The sequence below is a fragment of the Jaculus jaculus genome, chromosome 10, assembly GCF_020740685.1.
Source record: "Jaculus jaculus isolate mJacJac1 chromosome 10, mJacJac1.mat.Y.cur, whole genome shotgun sequence".
NCBI lineage: Eukaryota > Metazoa > Chordata > Mammalia > Rodentia > Dipodidae > Jaculus > Jaculus jaculus.
This window is the reverse complement of record NC_059111.1, coordinates 66,178,066-66,198,034: the sequence shown is the minus strand read 5'-3', so window position 1 is coordinate 66,198,034 and position 19,969 is coordinate 66,178,066.

Genomic DNA, 19,969 nt, shown 5'->3' with positions numbered 1-19,969 from the left:
AATTCTGCCCAAACTATCATCTCTCTCTTTTTAAGAGTTATATCTTTTAATTTGCTAACCAAGAGGAAGTCAATAAATGTTTTTTTTCTGTTTGTTTACCTACTGTATGCCAACATTCATGCTAATAATGACCTTTTATCTCCAAAGTATACCTGGGATGAACACCTCCTTTAACACGTTAAGTGTTAAAAGATTGAAAAACTTCCACCTTCCAGGTAAATCAGCTCTCCGTTATGGAAGAGTCATTCATATTCAGTTTATAATGCCAGAATAACCAGATTTCTGAAATCAAACATCAAAAACCACATTCCTTACAATATGTCTGACATATATGAGATAACCCACCATTTCATAAGATATGACACTGACTTATGAGTAAAAAGAAGATATGGCTGGGGCATGAGTATGCATGAAACTCCCTTCATGGTAAACTAGAAAACTGTCTTTCAGTGTTCTCCTATAATCTCTTTCCAGTTATTAATAGGATAACTATACACCCCATTTGCCTGAACTGTTCAGGTTCCCACCTGTTATTCCAGCATAATTGCTAATTGCAGCCCTTTTCACTCTCTAAAGAATCCTGGTTTGGGTGATAAATTATATGGTCGATTCAAGTATTAGGGGCTCTGGAATAAACTATCAAGGCACCATTCCTATTTATTGTATTACCTTGTCACAAGCTGTGAAAACAGCTTTCCTTTTGATTGTTTCTTCCTGACTTGTCACAAAGACCTTCACATAAAATCACTCTCTCCCATTAAAGTAATTATTGAAACCCCTTCAGTAATGACCACTTGTTTTAGCTTTCCTCTTCAGGTTCCAAAGACCAAATGTAGAGATTCCTTTTGCTGGGTCAGGATCAAAATTGTTCAGAGGCACTAGCCTTTGTACAGGGAAAATTTTACCTGATTATCTAATCCACCAGAATGTGAAAAAGACTTTTCTTCTTGGAAACATTATCTTGTAGAAAACATCCATGATTGACTGCTGATGTTAGTCCAGAGAACAGAAAACTCAGTACAATAAACATAATTTCACTGAAGTATATGAATTTCTTGATTAAGATTTCTAATGTAGCTAGAGTTGCCACTGGGGAATGAGTAACTCAGAGGAGAATCAGGGTGGCCTCCTCAGGGGTCTCTGTTTAAACTATGTAATCCCTCTGATTCACAGGAAGGCTTCCTTGGTATGTTAAAAAGAATGGTGTCTACTGGTTACAGGTTGCTACAGCTGCATTCTTGGTTTATTGTAGAGCAGTACCACCATACCACCATGGGTGTATTATTTTACTTTGTAAAATCAATCACAACTTTCCTTCACCAAAGGCTATCTCCTTATAGTACTGAAGAGAAATAGAAATCAATTCAATGTAAAAAGAATATTTTTCACAATGTAGAATAATGGAGACAAAAAAAAAACAATAAGGGAGATTTTCTGTTTATTTTTCCTGATATTTTGTATCTCATTTGTAAACTGAAAAATTCTGCTGTTGTTTATCTTCCCAAAGCAGTTCATGTAGGAATAATATATTTCATGAAATCTTATGAGTACTTGGGGTAATAGATATGAATTATTTTGTCATTATTACTTGTAGTTTGCTAGAAAAATTAAATTGAGGAAAAAGTACCTAAAGTGTGCTTGCCTCCTTTTCCTTTTGCTTCATTTTTTAAAAATTTAAAGTGCAAAAGTATTTTGGAGATATGAGGGTCATCTGGCTGTGACATCTGTCACCCCATTGATCACCAGGGTTGATTCAGCTGATCTGGCTAGCTAGGCGGGTGTCCCCTTCCTCCTTCACTGCTGCATGAATGTCCTTATGTGCTCAGTCAATGAGGAGGACCTTCCCCTAATAGAGGAGGGTTGATCTTGGTCAAGGGTATATTAGGAGCTACACTCTCTTGCTAGAACCTCCAAAGTACTTTGAAACTGTTATTAGTTGCAGAACCAACTTCATAATAAGATACTGATAAACCCTGAAATATTAATGATATTCCTCTGGAACTAATTTAGACAAGTTCCATGTTTTTGTCAAAATGAAGAAAATATCAGTAAAAATGGGTTCCCAAATCCCTTCTCTTCATTGAAGGAACTGGGTTGAACAGCTGAAGGAAGCTTCTAATGATGTTTTTCATCTTTCAGGCATTACTTGAAATGCACCCTACCTCACCTGCCCCTCTTAGAAAACCCTTAACAAATCCCAGAAACCTCCAGTCCACATGCATCAAAATAGTTTGTTTCTTTTCTAAGACTTTCAGGAGCTGTTTGCAAAACTTGCCTGGCAACTCTCTCAAGAGCACCACAGTCCCTGAGTGCACAGGGGAAGTTCTATGACTCAGAAGTAGTGGCATCAGGTGGGGATAGAGTCAGCCCCACATTGCTGTGATGAACATCCAAACCAGACAAGTTTATGGGAGGAAGAGACTTATTTCAAGCTTACAGCTCCAGGGGACCTTCCATCTATGGCAGAAGAAGCTGGCCCCCATCCATAAATCCAAGCAGAAGGAAAGACTAACACCAGCTAGCAAACACCAGAGTCAGCAAACCCAAAACCAGCAGCAAACAACAGGGACCCTGGGAGAGTTCAGACCTCTCTGCATAACTTTGGGCTAGAAATCAGATCCACCCCCCAAATACACCTTAGAGCTGGACCCCAGGATCTGCCCCTGGTAACAACTCCTCCAGCAAGGTGACTGGAGACCCAAGAAATAAGCTTTAATAAAACACCTGAGACTATGAGGAACATACATTCAAACTACCATAGGTAGTTTGAGGAGTGAAGTGTCATCTGGGAAACAAATTTCATAAGGATTATGATAATATGTCATATTAGATATTATATACACTAAAACACATACAATTTTCTCACAGAACAAAGACCTGAACTATGGAGTCAGCATTTGATTAGTGAGTAAAAGATCAGCTTTTACTGATTCCAAAGTCAGGACCTAATTTAAAGTATGAGCAGGAGCTACTGAGGATATACTGTATTTTATTTTGTCAGCGTGACTGGGATTAACTTGTGCCCGTCTCTGCAATTCTCAGGAGATTCCCTCTCTGTCTTCCAAACAGTAATACAACAAGATTTTAGCGGCATGCCACATCCAAGGCCTTGGTATCAGAATTGAGATTATTTTGTTAAAGAACTCCAGGTTCCTTGATAGTTTTGTTCTATGAATGATTCCCAGAAAAGCTTAGAGACTTCCATAGAAATGGTAAGTCTCCAAAATGAGAAAAGGATAGAAGGACATATGAGTGTGGGTTGTGTGTTTGTGGAGGCAGGCCGACTTTGCACTGTGTTTTGAAGGCCTACTGTTTAGCAAAGCTCACCTTAAAAAAGACCAGAAGTGGATGGTTGGCAATATTTACCTATTTTTGGAAGGTTATTTCTCTTTCCAACTTTCCCCTGCTCAGAAGGGTGATTTCATTATCTGACTGTCTAAGGCCCCTTCACTGGAGCTGATATATTCTAACTTTTCCCCACTTCTCATCCAGACTGAATTTCACATTATATGAAACCTACATGGTACCCCTATTTTCAAAAGGAACAGAAATTTATCTGATAAGCTGGTTAGAATGGCAGTACATGGGTAGTTTAGTGCACCTTGTCTCCTAAGGAGTGTGGAGAATAATAAGTTTATTCTTTATGAGTGGCTCAAGAACAGCAGAATTTATTCTCAAAGATGTGAAATTTTAGCTGGGTATGTTGGCCTATGCCTGCAGCCCCAGCTACTTATGAAGATGAGGTAGGGGGATTGCAAATTCAAGGTCTACCTGTGCTATGTACTAAGTTCAAAGTCAGCCTGGAAACTTAGTCTCAAAAATTTAAAAGGGGCTAATGATGTAGCTAATTGGTAGTATTGTTACCCTACCATGTGCAAGGCCTTGAGTTCAATTCCCAATAATGCTTATACACAAACACACATACACACACAGTGAATTTTCAGTGGTGAAATTTCAGAGGCTATGTTTCCAATTGGTGTGAGTAATATTTCAGCAACACAGGTACATTTTTTTGCACCCTTACACACTAATTCTTATAGACTACCTTGTTCTGTATAAGAAGGACCAACCCTAGAGGCTGGGAGTCTGAGTTTTTGTACAGCCAGGTCTCATTACAGTGAAGGGAGGAGGTGCCAGCGAGGAGCTGACAGTGGGAGAAAATGCCTGACTGCTCTGTGCCTGACTGCTCTGTCAATGGGAACACTGGGGGACTGTCCATCCTTTTCTCCTCCTGGGGGTTAGCACTTTGAAAGGATTTTGGGCACCACTCCCAAATACACACATCCCCTCTTCCAGGCACTCCCAGCCTCACCCCTCACTGGACGGTTTGCCCCTGGGATGATTCCTAAAAGATCAGAGAGACAAATGATTCAGAAGTGCCTGCAGCTGATTCCTGGTTAGAATATGTAATCTCACAATTGTGCCTGTCTGCTTTTCAGTGCTTGTATGATGCAGATCAATCCTTCCCTCACCATCACTTTGGCAATAGCCCCAGTGATGTTTTGTTTCTGATTATGTAATGACTTGAGGCAAAGGAGTTATTTTGTTTTTTAAATATAGCAGTTTTGATTTGATAGTGTTTATGTTTTGTTCTGTTAATCCAATTTTTCTGAATAACCTTGTACTTAAGGCTGTCTATAGTCCTGGAATTATTGATGACATAGGGCTCTGGTTTAACAAGATAGTTTCTAATGGGACTTACAGGGATTTACAGTGGGAATGGAGAATACCACATTGATTGGTCTTAATAATTATTTGGCTTCTGCATGCAAATGCTGTGTTCTACATATATATGCACAGAGGGCATAAAATTTCCAGAGTTGATATAAATGTGTATTCACATGCACACATTTACATACTATGTGGATCTCTGGTCTTCCTTTACTAACTAGGCCCCTGTAGAAAGTAACTTCTCCTCCTTCTTCTAATTATTGAAGCTGGATCTGGGAAACAAGTCAGAACCATACCCAAAAATGAGCTCACTCTCCATTGTCAAGCTACCACCAATCATGGGCCACAAGAGGGCCTACACCTATTAAATTCTCTATTAAAAAAAGGGTTATCCCATTTGTCTGGTGCTAACTTTATTCTCCGTTGGAGAATCTGCTTCTCTTTTTCGGATAGATGCAGATCCTAAGGAGAGACCCACCCCATCATACCTCAAAAGGGCCCAACTGAAACTAAGAATAATTGCAAAACAAGCAAGGGTGCTATTTTCTTTGTGAACCAGGTACCAGCACAAGGTGAAGGAGATCAACACAGAGAAAAATCAACTCCTACCAAGTCAGATATCCAGAGACACAGAGGCTCCCAACACCTCATCACTGAAGCAAACCTACAATGAACCCAACATGGCTCAGGGAAATTTTGCGGAAGAGGGGGCAGAAAGAATGTCAGAGCCACATATTAGGTCATGATATGCAGAGACATTTCTCCTACCCATAACTATGGGCTAACTCCACAATGCATGACCCATATACCTCAACAAAGAGGGGCCAGGGGGAGGGGGTAGGACATGGATGAGCCTAACAATGGTACTAACTCGACTGTATTCACTGAGTACAAAACTAATTAATTAAAAAAATTTTAAATAAAGTCTTAAATTCATCAAGAGCAAAATGTCACCTTCCCAGGTGCTATAAAGGCTAATGCTGTTTTAGCTGCAACCCCACCCTGTTCCTTGTCTCTCTTTCCTGTGGCTTGAGGTTTATAGCTTCTGCATATCTTTGCCTGGCTCACAGATCAGGCTCCCTGACACTGTACCTCTGTAAAATATACAATCTCCAGATGGGAATGATTTAGGAAAATTAAAAACAGACAAGGGGCAGGGAAGGCAGGAGGTGTCAAATGTTTCCTCTACCCCATTATCAGTTTGATGTGGTGGCCTTGTTTCTACCTAGTCCTCCTTCACACTGTCCGTTACCCAAAGTTAAAATATCTGAAATGTTAACAGAACACACATGAACAGAGATGTGCATTCCCTTCAATTCCTTCCTTAATCAACACATAGAGTTTTAATTGTGGCTTATTTCAACTTAATTTTGCTTCACTCTGCAGATGAAAGAGTCTTACGAGGTATTATAAAATATATAAGTATTTGCAAGAATCAGCTTAGCCACCTCAAAACTTGTAGAAATTGGGCTAGAGAGATGGTTTAGCAATTAAGTGCTTGCCTGTGAAGCCTAAGGACCTTGGATCCACACTTGATTCCCCAGGACCCACATAAGCCAGATGCACAAGGTAGAGCATGCATCTGGAGTTTGTTTGTCGTGGTTAGAGGCCCTGGAGTGTCCATTCTCTATCTATCTGTTTCTTTATCTATCTGTCACTCTCAAATAAATAAATATTTTTTTTAAGTTGCAGAAATCATTGCTTTCATTAAATGATATGCTTTTAGAGTGAACTTTTTCTTTTCAAACAAAAACCTGTTGTATCGGCCTGATGACTTTAAAGGCTCTGTCTTGATAAATTATACACTTAGTCGTTATTTATGGGTAAGTGTAAATAAAATCTCTGCTCAGGTTAGAAACAGATTGAATAGAAAAAATATGAAGGAGTTATGTATAGAAAAGCAGTATCATGTAGTAGATTCTCCCTGCCCCCCCCCCCCCCCCCCGGGGGAGATCTAGAGTCAAACAACTTTGTAGCGCTGGAAAGATTAAGGACAAGTTGAGAACTTCCCATTGATCCCAGACCTTGAGTCAACATCAGTCCACAAAACCCATGATGCTATCATTAGGTTCACAGTGATGAGTCCCAATCACATAAATAACTGAATAAAATAAAAATAACTGAATAAAGAGAAGGTTAGTGAAGAGCCTACGAGGACCACTATTTCCTTTTTATCCTTGATCTACTGCTTTATGAGCTCATGCTCATCTCAGAATCCATAGCAGGCAAAAAGGCTACTTACTACTGGACAGGCCATGATCTCTGGCATGCCTCTAAAATATGACTATAGCATGAACTCAAAGCTGTTTAGGCTGTGGCTAACTTTCAACATGGTTTCAAGTGTAACTTCTGGGCTCCAGTGAGGATGAAAGAGCATGTCCCCTTCTCATGTTTCTTGTTAACACCTTGCATATCTTTCTGCAAGATTCAACCTCTGGATTTCTGCAACATAAAACCAATAAGATTCTTGGTATCTTTTATTTTCTGCAAATAGTCTGTATTTACAATACTACTCCAGTGTTTCTGACTACTGCTTAGGACAATTTTGCTTAGCCTAGCGGAATGTCCTGGAAACTACTGGCAATGATTTAGCCTCCAAAATTGGAAAGCATTTAGTAGAGACAGAAAGCCTATGAACAAATAGTGGGCATGTGCCAGAGTAAATAAGTGTGGTTCATGAGCCGCGGTCAGAAATGTCTCTCTTTCAGTATGCAGGGCAAAGCTTGTGCCAGCATTTGCCATAAAGTCATCATACAAAGTAGTTTCTCCCCTCAGTAAGACAGACTCAATGAAAGAAGGTTTCTAGTCTCACAATCTCCTAGTCTCACAATCTCCTCTTGGGGCTGTAGTCACAGGTCATGCCAAGGAGACCTGAGCCGAGGGGTCTTTTTCTCCAATTAGTCTTTCTTACTCAGCCTGCCAAGGCTTCATGAAAAAAGAATAAGTCCCAGGAGGGAATACAAGGCTGGAAGGATTGGAAAAGGAAAGACTCTTTGTAGCATTCAACTCTCCTCCCAAGATCCCATAGCAAACCACAGAGTTAGTTTGCTTCCCCTCTTTTCCAAACTCAAACTTTGGCCTGTACAACACAGAGCCTCCAAAGCACTTGGTGAGGCTATGATTAGGGGCAAGGTATTAAGTCTAGCTTAAGACGCACTGCTGCCACCTTCTCTTGTGGAGACTGAAGGAGACAGACATATATGGTTGCTACTTTAGGCTGTTTGCATTTTCCTTTAGAATTTAACTCCTTGACCACACATTACTGAAGGATTTAGCATAGTTGGGTTGGACTACTTTGATCTCTGGTGCAGTGAGCATGCTTGCCCTCTGAGCATGGAGTTTGGTTTCATGTAGTTTTTGATTCCTGTGTAGACTGTGAAGTCTCAGTGGCCACTGAAATTCAAGAAGAATTTTTTTTTTAAACTGAAAAAACCATAAATCAATACCTGGCAATATTCATTCACTGTGGGGATTTGTCATAGGTGGTTATATAGTTTCCCTTTAATAAAACACATGGAAAGAGACACTGTTTTCCAAATCTGATCATCACTATAAAACAGTAAAATATGGGTGAATGTTTAATACATACCCCATATATGATAGCTTTCATAAAAAAGGAAATACAAAATAGAATTTCTATATGAGGTTACAAATGTCCTAGTTCCTTATGCATCCTATAATTAATAGTACAAGTTGCTGGGTATGTTAATGGCACATGCCTTTAATCCCAGTACTTGGGAGACATAGGTAGGAGGATTGCTGTGAGTTCAAGGCTACCCTGAGACTACATTGTGAATTCCAGATAAGCTTTGGCTACAGTGAGACCTTAACTTGACAAACAAAACAAAAACAAAAACAAAAATCAGAAAAAGGACGCACCCACAATGTGCTAAGTATTATGTTAAGTAACCATAGTGAAAGATAGCAAGAGATAAGTAAGTGTTGAGCATTGTTAGTTCTGAACAGTTGGATTTTGGGATTGAAGAGTTTGTACTTGTTCAATTTAGAAATGTACATGTAAACAAAATGTCTTTTGTCTTTTTTTTTCATCTAGAAAGAAAAAGTGAAAACACTTCATGTCAACTAGCTTGTAGTTGATGAATATGGAGACGAGTGACTCAGTAATTTAAATATAATGCGATAGGGTTGGGGTGTGGCTCAGTGGTTGAGCACTGGCCTAGCATGCACGAACCTTGGGTTCTATCCTGGCACTACCGAAACAAACAAATAAATATAATGTGACACAGCAGCATAATATAGAGATGCTCAGAGACATTGTTTAGGGCCTAGCACTAAGTAATATGAATCTCAGGGAGAAGAAAAACTAGTTTAATAGGACTAGAGAGGTGTCTCAGCAATTAAAGGTGTTTGCTTGAAAAGCCTGGATGGCCCAGGTTCAATTTCCCAGCATCCATGTAAAGCCAGATGAAAAGTGCTGTGTGTCTGGCATGTGTTTGATGTAGCAAGACACCTTGCCACACACACACACACACACACACACACACACACACACACACACACAAATAAATAAAAGTTTGAAAAAGAACTACTAGCTGGAGAGTTTGAGAAAGGAAGATTCCCCTCTTTTGCTTCTCCATGTAGGCATGAACAAAGTACTTAACTACTGTAACACAGTATCTTCCCCTATCACATGGGGATAATACTCTGTTGTTAAGATTAAATTTGAAAACATGCATATGAAAAGGCTCAAAGGACTGTGCATTTAATATAAATGTGAACTGTTCTTTTTGTATTTTTGTAAAACTATTATTTTTGTAATAATTATTTTGTAATTTTAAAATTTTGTAATTTAGTATCATAGCCTTATCTACTAGACACCTATACAGTTAATTGTACTTTACTATTATCTATGTATCTATCATCTACCATCTGGCTACTATCTATCTTCTACTTGACTGTTCTTCATCTAATTGTTCACAGAAAAGAATGTTTCAATTTGTTTTCATCTAAATATTTCCAGACTCTTTCCTCAAATTCTCATAATCAAGGGCTAAGTGGCTAAACAAGAAATCACTCAGCTTATATTATTGAACACACTTTGGTATCACCCAAGAGCATCAGTACACCTTTGCTACTTCAAGTGAACTTGGTAGGCAGGATGGCTTATTGAAATGAGCAGAAGTTCTAGAGTAGATGGATTTGTGGATTAAGATTCTTGCATATAAATTTTCCCATTCCACAATTAGGATGAAATATCCCTGCTAAGTGTTTATTAATGTGCAGTGAGATAAACATGTGGAATAGCTGAAAGACAGCAGTACATTTAAGCACAGGAGACCCATCATGACTACAAATGTTTTCTGAGATTACCCAAGTTTCCTTTGTCTATGAAGAATGCTAAGCAGTGAAGCAGTCACACCAGTATTTCAATATGGGAGCTGAAGTGATACTGAACATAAAAGTAAGAATCAAAATAGAAAATGGAAGGAAATTTCTATCCACTATATAAATTAAGCCGATCTGGGGTTCTGGGTTGGACTGCATGCTAAATGAATGATGTATGCATGAATGCCAAAGAAAAACTAAAATTAGCTCTATCTGAAATCTAGGTATTCTCATCTTGCTTTGCTTACTTTTTTGACTCCCAACTTATCCACCCCCAGCCTCCGTAAAAAATTCACCTCACCAAAGAGCAAGCAAATTTCCCTTCTAGTTTTCTTGTCCCTTTAATTTTACTTGGACTTGGAGACTTTGTATGTAGCTGGTGTAACAATTCTGTTGGTTAAACTACCGCAAAGAACTTCATATAGTTTCTTCCCCTGCTTCTTGCCAATCAGCAAAAACCAGGGTTACAGATTCAAAATGCATAAGCAAAAAAAAAAAAAAAACCTGAAAAACAACAATTTATAGCCAAGACAAAAGGTGCCATAGCATAATATGTCATTTCTATACAAGGTTCTGAAAAATGCCGCTGTACTGTCATGGCTGCATGGCACTGTTTGGGATAAAAGCCTGGATCAAGGATGAAAAGTACATTCCACACAAATTTAGCCAATTTCTTTCAAAGTGGCTTGAGTTTTGATCTCTATCAATGTGGTGATGAATTTTAATAATAGAAACATGTCTTCCTTACCCCACGGACTAGTTTGGAAGAATTTCACACTGTGGAAAAGATTCATTAGGTCTGATAAAGTGGGACAGAATCAAAATCTAGCCATCATCACTTTGATTGTTTCAGCCATATCCTATGAACATGTTTAAAAATGAATTACCAATTTTTATCACAGAAGTATAGTGAGACAGGAAGATGTTAGTATAGAATTTGACAAAAACATAAGATTAAGTTGGAACAGACATACCAGGATATTGATTTTGTGTAACTGGAAAAAGAAGGTAAGAATAATTTTGTTTTGGTGGACAGCTCAAATATGCATCCACAGCATATTCTTGCCTCCACACTGTTTCTTTACCAATATTTATTTCCCCTATCTCTCCTGTCCTTGACTGATCATGCACACTTCCAGTATCTAGAGGAACATACTCTATTTATTTTGATTTTTAAAAAGTCCCATTAGGCTATTTCAAAGGCTCGTGAAAAACACAATTGAGAAATGACATAAATCAAATGATCTACCTTTCTGACTAGTAATGTGGTTAGGGTATCTGGACACTGTCAGGGCATTGCAACCCATATCCCAAAGTGACTTTGGTATATGAAAGGAGTTTATTTTTTTCATCATTATAACCTTGTGAAATTCCCACATTAAAAAGCAATCACATCTTTCAAGCTAGAAATGATTGTGTTTGGCACCACAGTCTCTGGTGTAATGGGTTCAGCTTGTTTTCACTAAAATGAAATCAGCTTTCAAAATAAATCATCTGTAACAACACTCTACTCCTCAAATCGTATAATCCTATTAACAGAGTTACATTTTTCCCCCGTTGTCACTAGTCTGACAAGATTGGCCAACATTCAACATGGAGAAACAAAGCTTTAGAGGACCTGGCTGAGGCGAGGAAGCTACTCAGCTGCAGCTGTGCCAGAGCTGACTAAATCCTCATATGTAGCCACCCGTGTTTTCATCTGTACCTAGTGTGCTTCATGGGTGACACATCTATGCAGTCACTCAGCAATTCAAGTCACTCACCAAACAGCCCATGTTGCACACCTAAAACAAAACACAACCACGATCATCAGTGAATCAAACCTTCAAGAAAATCACAGATGATGAAGCAGGCACTGGGTAAGGATGTGCCCATGCGGCTGTTGAGAATCTGTCAGAGGTACAAATGATGTGGTACAATTGCAAAGAGCATCTTATAATTTCAGATTTCTCAAGAGAGTGAATTTTTCTTTGGTGGTGAAAAAGAAGAGAAAGAAACATCTCACAGTGTTTAAGTAGATGTGTTTTTATTTTTATTTTTTTTCTTCCAGCAGGAAGAGAGATCTTGTAGAAAAAATTAAGGGAGTTTCCAGCCAAAATGTCCTGTTCAGTTTGGTTTTTGTCCCTCATAAACACACCAAGTCACTACTGCACTGGACTTTGTCAGTTAGGCAATTGGTTGACAGTCTGTGATCATAATGATCTTATCAAATTAACAAAAGCAGAGGTGGTGAGTTTATAATTTTCCATAATAAGGGACAGATCCCAAGTGTTGTTGGACAAAGTACGTGGTTTGGGGTGGGAATTCAGACAATTTGCCACTGCTCCTAAGGAAGCCCTCAAATTAGTCCTTGGTGACAGCTGTGTCCATGAGCTAAAATCTTCTAGCATTATATTGACATAGAAACCAAAAAGCACAAACTTAGCATCAGCCTAGCTTTGTCTTTTCTAAGGTTTTCTGGGCCAGAATCACATACTCCTTGGTTTTCAGCTTTTCTTAATTCCTTGGCAAGTGACTCTGACTCTACAATGAGTCCTGGGTTTGAGTTCTACCTTTTTAACTTATTAGCCTAATAAACTAGGCCAAAGTGTTTTAACCTCATTGAGTCAGTTTCTCAATCTGTTGACTATTGTAATGGGATTATCTGGTTTAAAGAACTATTAAGATAGTAAAATAATAATTTAAAATTATGAAAATTAGTTATCCTCCCCCACCATAATGTCTGGGGATTTTGATTTAAAAATCCATGCTGCATTAAGTAAATTATACATAAATGCATACTAGGAACTAGTAGGAATAAATAATTTCAAAATCTCAAGTGTCTGAAAATCTCTCTCTCTAACTTTTATTATAATGCAAAGGTAATTAGATGAAAATGGAGGGCTCTAGGTGTTCACTATTTTGGCTCTTTTGAATTCCCTAGGCAGAGGTAGATTCTTCACATTACAAATTACTAACTTAAACAGTCCTTAGAAGCTGCTTCATTTCCCCATCTTCAAGAAAAACAGCAAATTTCCTGTGTGGACTGACTGTTGGATCTGAACTAATTTTAGATATAGGGTTGACTGAATCATAACTGACTATTGAAAGGTATCCAACTTTTTACAATTTTATGGTCATTATTTCAAACAAATGAAAACACAAGTTACATTAAAGAAATGGGGAGATTTCTTTTTCTTGGAAAAGATGGTAGTTATGCTATATGGATGAAGATTAAAATGTTTAGAGATTTCTCCTAGGCTTACTTGGAATTCAATATGTACTCTGAGGGGGGTTCTCCAACTCACAGCAATCCACCTGCCTCTGCCTCCAGAGTGCTGAGATTAAAGGCAGGCACCACCATACTTGGATTTGTGTAGAGATTTTAATTCTTTTTAATCAAGTGCTATCTTCCTAGGAGACAATATTTATGTATGATTTTGTTTAGACTAGCAAATAATTACATTTAAATGGAAGTTATGCAATCCTTTCTATAGTAATTTATTCTTACATTTATTCTTTTCCAAAGAAAGATCAATTTGTATTTACATATATACTCCATATATACTCTAGTTTTTACAAAAAAATTTTTACTTTTAAGAGCTCTGTGTTTATTTGAGGATATGAGGAAACAAATTTCTATCTGAAATTAATAATAGTTAATTGTATGTAAAGCACATTCAAGTTGGACGCATTATTTCTCATGACAAATTGTAGTGGTTAAGGTCCCTGTTGCAGTCCGGTTCGCATTGCTGGTAGAAATCACCCAACCAAGAGCAGCTTCTGGGAAAAAGAGTTTATTTTGGCTTACAGGCTCGAGGGGAAGCTCCACAATGGCAGGGGAAAAGGATGGCATGAGCAGAGGGTGGACATCACCCCCTGGCCAACATAAGGTGGGACACAGCAACAGGAGAGTGTGCCAAACACTGGCATGGGGAAACTGGCCATAAAGCCCATAAGCCCGCCCCCATCAATACACTCCCTCCAGGAGGCATTAATTCCCAAATATCCATCAGCTGGGAACCTAGCATTCAGAACACCTAAGTTTATGTGGGACACCTGAATCAAACCACCACAGTCCCCATTAATGGCACTTTTCTTCTTTGCAGTTTGGGATGGACATGAAATTAATTTAAACAAGTTAAAATATCTGAAAATATTTCCTTTTTTTTACTTAGTTTTTAAAAGCAATATTGCTTATTATAAACATTAACATTTATTGGGGCCTACTTAATATACCTACTTAATATAATAAAATTTATTATTGCAGATTTATAATTCACTATTATGCAAGTAAGCACCACCACCACACACAATCCACTCAAGGTAGATTGGGTAATTATTGATGCAGACAAATGCCTTAAACACTAAGTCATCTCTCCATCTCCATGTCTTAGGGTTTTTGGACAGAGACTCAAAATATACAGCTGAAATTAAAGGATCCTCAAACAAGTTCACCATTTCAAGTTGCAGTCCTCACTTTTATCATACAGTGATGATATTGTTTGTGGATAAGGCTGTTGTCATGACTTCTCTTGAGCTGTATGGGCATGGGAATATGGGAGAAGTAAACACTTTAGCACATTTCCTTATCATAACAAATCTGAGAATGTTACCTCAGTGTACATAGTGCAGTACCCTTGCAGTCTAGTGATCCTAAATATTTGAGTTACAGTATTTCACTTCTGTCCTGTAATAGCAGTGTCTTTCTTTATCTCTCTCTCTTTTTCTTTCTACATGAATATGTGTGCACTTGTCACACATGTGTGTGTGCATGTGCACATGTGTGAAAATGTGTGTGGAAACCACAGGTCAGACTTCAGAGATCTTCCTCTTCAGTCACTCCCCATCTGTTTTTTTTTTTTCATCTCTTCTCTTCACTTTTTATTTATTTATTCTCTTTTGACTTTTTTGTTTTGTTTTGTTTTTTGAGGTAGGGTCTCACTCTAGCCCAGGCTGACCTGAAATTCACTACATAGTCTCAGGGTGACCTTGAACTCACAGCAATCCTCCTACCTCTGCCTCCCGAGTGCTGGGATTAAAGGCGTGCACCACCACACCTGGCCCTATTTATTCATTTATTAGTTTTGTTTGGAGATAGGGTCTTTCACTGAACCTATAGCATAATGTGCTATTGCCAGGCAATAACACTGTACTTCCAAACGACCAGATGCTGATTCAGCAGGGCTAGATAGCCAGCAAGCCCTGGGGATTCTGTTTCTGCCTCCCCAGTGCTAGGATTCCAGCCTTGTGCTGCCTAGATTTACTTTTACAGGGATACTGGAGATCAGAACTCAGGTCTCATGCTTGCAAGGGAAACTCTTTATTCACTGAACCATCTCTACAGCAATATAAGTATTTCGCTTAAATTGTAAAGTAAGTAAAGGCTTTTCATAACTTATACATAAGACTTAGCATTGTTAAATGATAAGTATTTTTGTCAGTAAATAAGAAGGCAGTGATCTGAGAAGATAACCATGGGACATTTCTGAACCCCAGGCTGATGATAATCTCTCTCTATGCACCTGCTATTTTGGAGCTGTTTCTGCCTGGGGACTTATAGTTGTCTCAGCATCTACACAGCGTAAGGAATATTCTATAACCATCATACAAAAAAGAAAGCTAAAATGTTCTTTTCCAGGCAACATTATTGCTCTTCCAGACAACCAGATGTCAACTATGGCACTGTGGTCATCAAAATGGGCATACTTTACTATTATGACACTGGCTTTCAGTTGGTGACTGACCAGCTGACCATGTCATTCAAGCTGTAAAAACAATTGTTGAAAGTGAAAATCCAGTCACTCGGGGGCTGGAGAGATGGCTTAGTGTTTAAGACACTTGCCTGCAAAGCCAAAGGACCTTGGTCTGATTCCCCAGGACCCATGTAAACCAGATGCATAAGGTGGCACATGCATCTGGAGTTCATTTGCCATGGCTGGAGGCCATTCTCTCTCTCTCTCTCCCTGTCTTTCACTCTATCAAATAAATAAAAAAATATATATATTAAAAAAAAACAACAAAAAAAGGAAAATCCAGTCACTCAGTTCATTTCGTTGCTACATAGTGAGTTTTTTCCATCCTCCCCTTAAAGACCAAGTTACTTGAGTGGCCCTTCCTGAAGACTTAGTACCTCTTTTGGTAGTTTATGCAGTGAGTCTCAAATGCAAAACCCAATGGAGCCGTTTCTGGCCTCGTGGCATCTTATGATTTATATCTTATGCTGCAGTGTACCACCCCCAGGCCAGGTAGTCTTCTTGTACAAATTCTCTAAAAAGTGTGAAAAAGACTGTCAGTAAAGATTCTTTTTCCTTGCTGAGTCTCTTTTTAAAGGATGTAGGCCAGAAGGCCAGAAAGAGGATGTGTTTTGAGTTTAAAAATAAGAGGGACAAATACTCCATGAAACATTAAATCTTATGCTCTCATTCAGAACAATAAATCTTGATACCTGCAGATAAAAGACAGATGCTAAGCTCAGAGTTTATGAAATTAATTTAACCCTGAGCTGGAGTAAGCAAGGATTACTCCATTAACCTTGAGCACACAACTGGGTTTCTATCATGGTCTGGAATCTTGCCCTTAAAACCCACAATTGCTGTCTATTACATGATCACTTGCCTGCTAACAATTACTCCCGTGTGGTAGGATGACATTCTTTTCCTGCTCATAATAGCATGACAATCTCCCCAGGGCACAGGTGTCATCCAAAGAAAGTTCTATCTTTTAGGGGATTTTTTCTTTCTATAAGTTTGACTGGCCAAATGGCTACCACATATTTCATTGCCTTTATATCCCACTCTTGGTTTCTGGCGCAGACAGTAATATATATAGGATGAGCAAAAGTGTCCTTGAGTTTTTAAAATTGTGATAAGGTGGTCAGGCCATAGACCAAAGTCACATAAATAAACCTTTATGAGAATGCTATTACTTTTGGCCAATCTAAAATGGCAAATTCTTTTAAATAAATTACTAAGATTAAAAATAGGCTATTAATATAATGTAAAACACTGATTATTTTAGCAGCTGGCAGTAAAGAGGAACTTGACTATTAGATTGCTTGTCTATTATTAAGTTGGTCAATCAAGACAGGCATCCATTCATTTAATATTTGATTCCTAATATGTACTGTGGTAATTTGAATGGGAATATATTGCCCATAGCTGAGGTATTTTGATGAGATTGACCTCAGAAGTTGAGTCTTAAGCAGCCCTGCTGGAAGAGATGTCACTGTCTTTAGCTTGTCCCTGGTAGGTGTACAGAGAGCCAGTTTTGAACTCCGGCTGTTGGTGTTTGCCACTGCTGGCCATTGTTTTCTCTCTGCTGTTGATATAAGCTAGCTTCCTCTGCTATTGATGGAGTGGGTAAGCCTGAAATAAGCCCTTTCCTTCCATAAGCTGCTTCCGGTTCTGTTTGTCCTAGTAACAAAAAGGTAACTGCAATGTGAACCTGGAACATACCAGAATAGAAAGTAGAAGAAAAAGAAAACAAGATGGAAAAGGTATTTCAAGTTTATGTGCTCTTTTTCTCTCTTTATCAATTATCATGTACGAATATTTATAACTTGTACCAGGTAGGATAATACTAGTTGTTTAAGTTAGTGTAATGCTGGCTGTTGTAACAGTAGATGGTAAAACACATAATGGTTTACATTCAAGAAAAGTTCATTATGCCTGTAAAGCTTCTTGAGTTATTTAAAGTAAAGGGTATGTAGGGAAAAGAAATTGGTCTTTGTCATTTAGGGACACACACTACTGAAAGCTCTGTAATCTTTCATGTTTAGTGTTCAAGGTCCCTGCTATTGTTTCTGTCTTTTGGCTGTGGAATATGGCATAATAACCAAAGTGTGAGAGGTTTTACAAGCACAGCCTAGCAGTGACACCCATCATGTCTACTTCTATCCTGTTGGTTAGACCTCTGGTGTATGGCACTGCCAGCCTGTGCTCAAACTCTGAACCATGGGAGGGGAAGTACACACCTTTGGGGACAGATAACTGTCATTGCCATATAACTTAGGTAGGCTTTTCTCTTTACAGATGGTCATTAGTCCTGTCATCTCCCACTGGGACCACCAGAGTGACAAATTGATGTCCAAGTAGTCAGGGCCATGACAGATGGCAGTGTCATGTTTTCCTATGTTCACTACTGAACCAATTTTAGCTTTTAAAGTCTGAGTTTTATCAGTTTTAGACTGTGCTCATTTGACACCTGGTCTTTGTAACTGGGATTCATGTTCACTCTTCTGACTTGGATATTCTTAAGGCATCGCTGTTAACTTCACGCTGGCTTTCATTTCTGTCTGTATTGTGCTGGTGGGCCCAGAAGTGTTTGTTATGAATCATTTAAACCCTTTTACAAACAGCTGTCTCTTATGTAAAGTATAATCATCTACTTTTAGCTGTTTGTTGTTGAAAAGTCTCTTGGGAGCTGGAAAATAAGAGTTCTTTATTTTGAAAATTGATTTTCCCCTACTTCTCACTCTGGCTTTCCCTTTTATTCTTACAATATCTTTGGACGGCTTTAGAGTATCATGAATGTGTCTATAAACTCTGCTTTGCTTACAACTACAAGCCAAAAGGATGTTTTGTGAGGGTGCTGAATGGCTGGGTAAGTACACCTTTGGGGGAAAACTCAGATGTCAATAGTGATGGCTAACATATACTGAATACCTGGCACATGCCAGTGGTGATGGGTACTGTTATGTTTTGATATGAATGGGCTCTGAGGTGCTGCTTAGATGGTCATTTCTGTGTGTGTCTATAAGGATGTTTCTAATGAGATTAGCATGGGCATCTCAATAAAGTAGATTGACTTACCAATGTAAATGGTTGTCATCAATGCAATCAGGGCCGGAACAGCAAAAAAGGTAGGGAAGGAAGGAACTCACCTTCCTTTTCATACTGCCTTGCTGCTTGCACTAGGGCAATTTATGTACTGGGTCTTACGCCACTGAACACCTTGGTTTTCAAGTCTTTAGGCTCTGAATTAAACAGTACCACCTACTTTCCTGGGTCTCCAGTTTGCAGATGCTAGATCTTCTAAGCTTCCATAATCACATGAGCCAATTCCTCATAATAAACATTGCTTATCTCACTCTCTTTTATTACACATGCATATGTATTTACCCATATATATCCTAGTTGATTAAGACACACACACACACACACACACACATTTAGAAATCTTCTATGGATGCTCTACACAAAATATTGAGCTTCCAGTCCCTAGCAGCACAGAAATAAATAAAATAAAATAGAACTGAGATTTCTAAGACATTATTTCATTTAATGCCCAAAATGACTCTTGGAGACTGGCATATTGTTCCTATTTTATGCATGATGAAACTCAGATGGAGACCGGTTGGAAACAGAGGCAGCACCAGTGTAAAGTGGCAGTGCTATGCACATATACTATATTTGTATGACTTATCATGGCCATTTAAGTTTCTTGTTTTAAATTATAATCTCAGAGTTGCTATTTTCCATATATCTTTCATATATAATAAATCTACATATTCCATTATTACTCTTGGCAACTAAATGGTTCAGTAAATAAAAATAGATATTTCAAGATATCTTTTTTTCTTGATGGTCTTGTTCCTCCCATTAAATTATATGTGCTGAAGAAAGAACAGGCTTCTTAGAATACAGTGCACACTTCTCACCAGAGGAGCCCAGATTTGCAGCTTCAACTACAGCACTTGACAGTATTGCTTAATAAAAAGATTTAAATTCACCTACAACTTTACACTCAAGAACAGATTGCAACATCCTTTAACAGACAAGTAATATGAGAAAAATGATAATGTAACTGTTCTCTAGAGTGTATTGATTCACTGTGAGCATTTTGATCTCATCATATTGGTTAATTTTGATTGGGATGGTCAATCCAAGTTAAGTTGAATTTGGTACTACTGAGAGAAAGTCATGATTCTTAAAGTGAAGAATAAAGACACATACTAGCCTTAATAAAACTA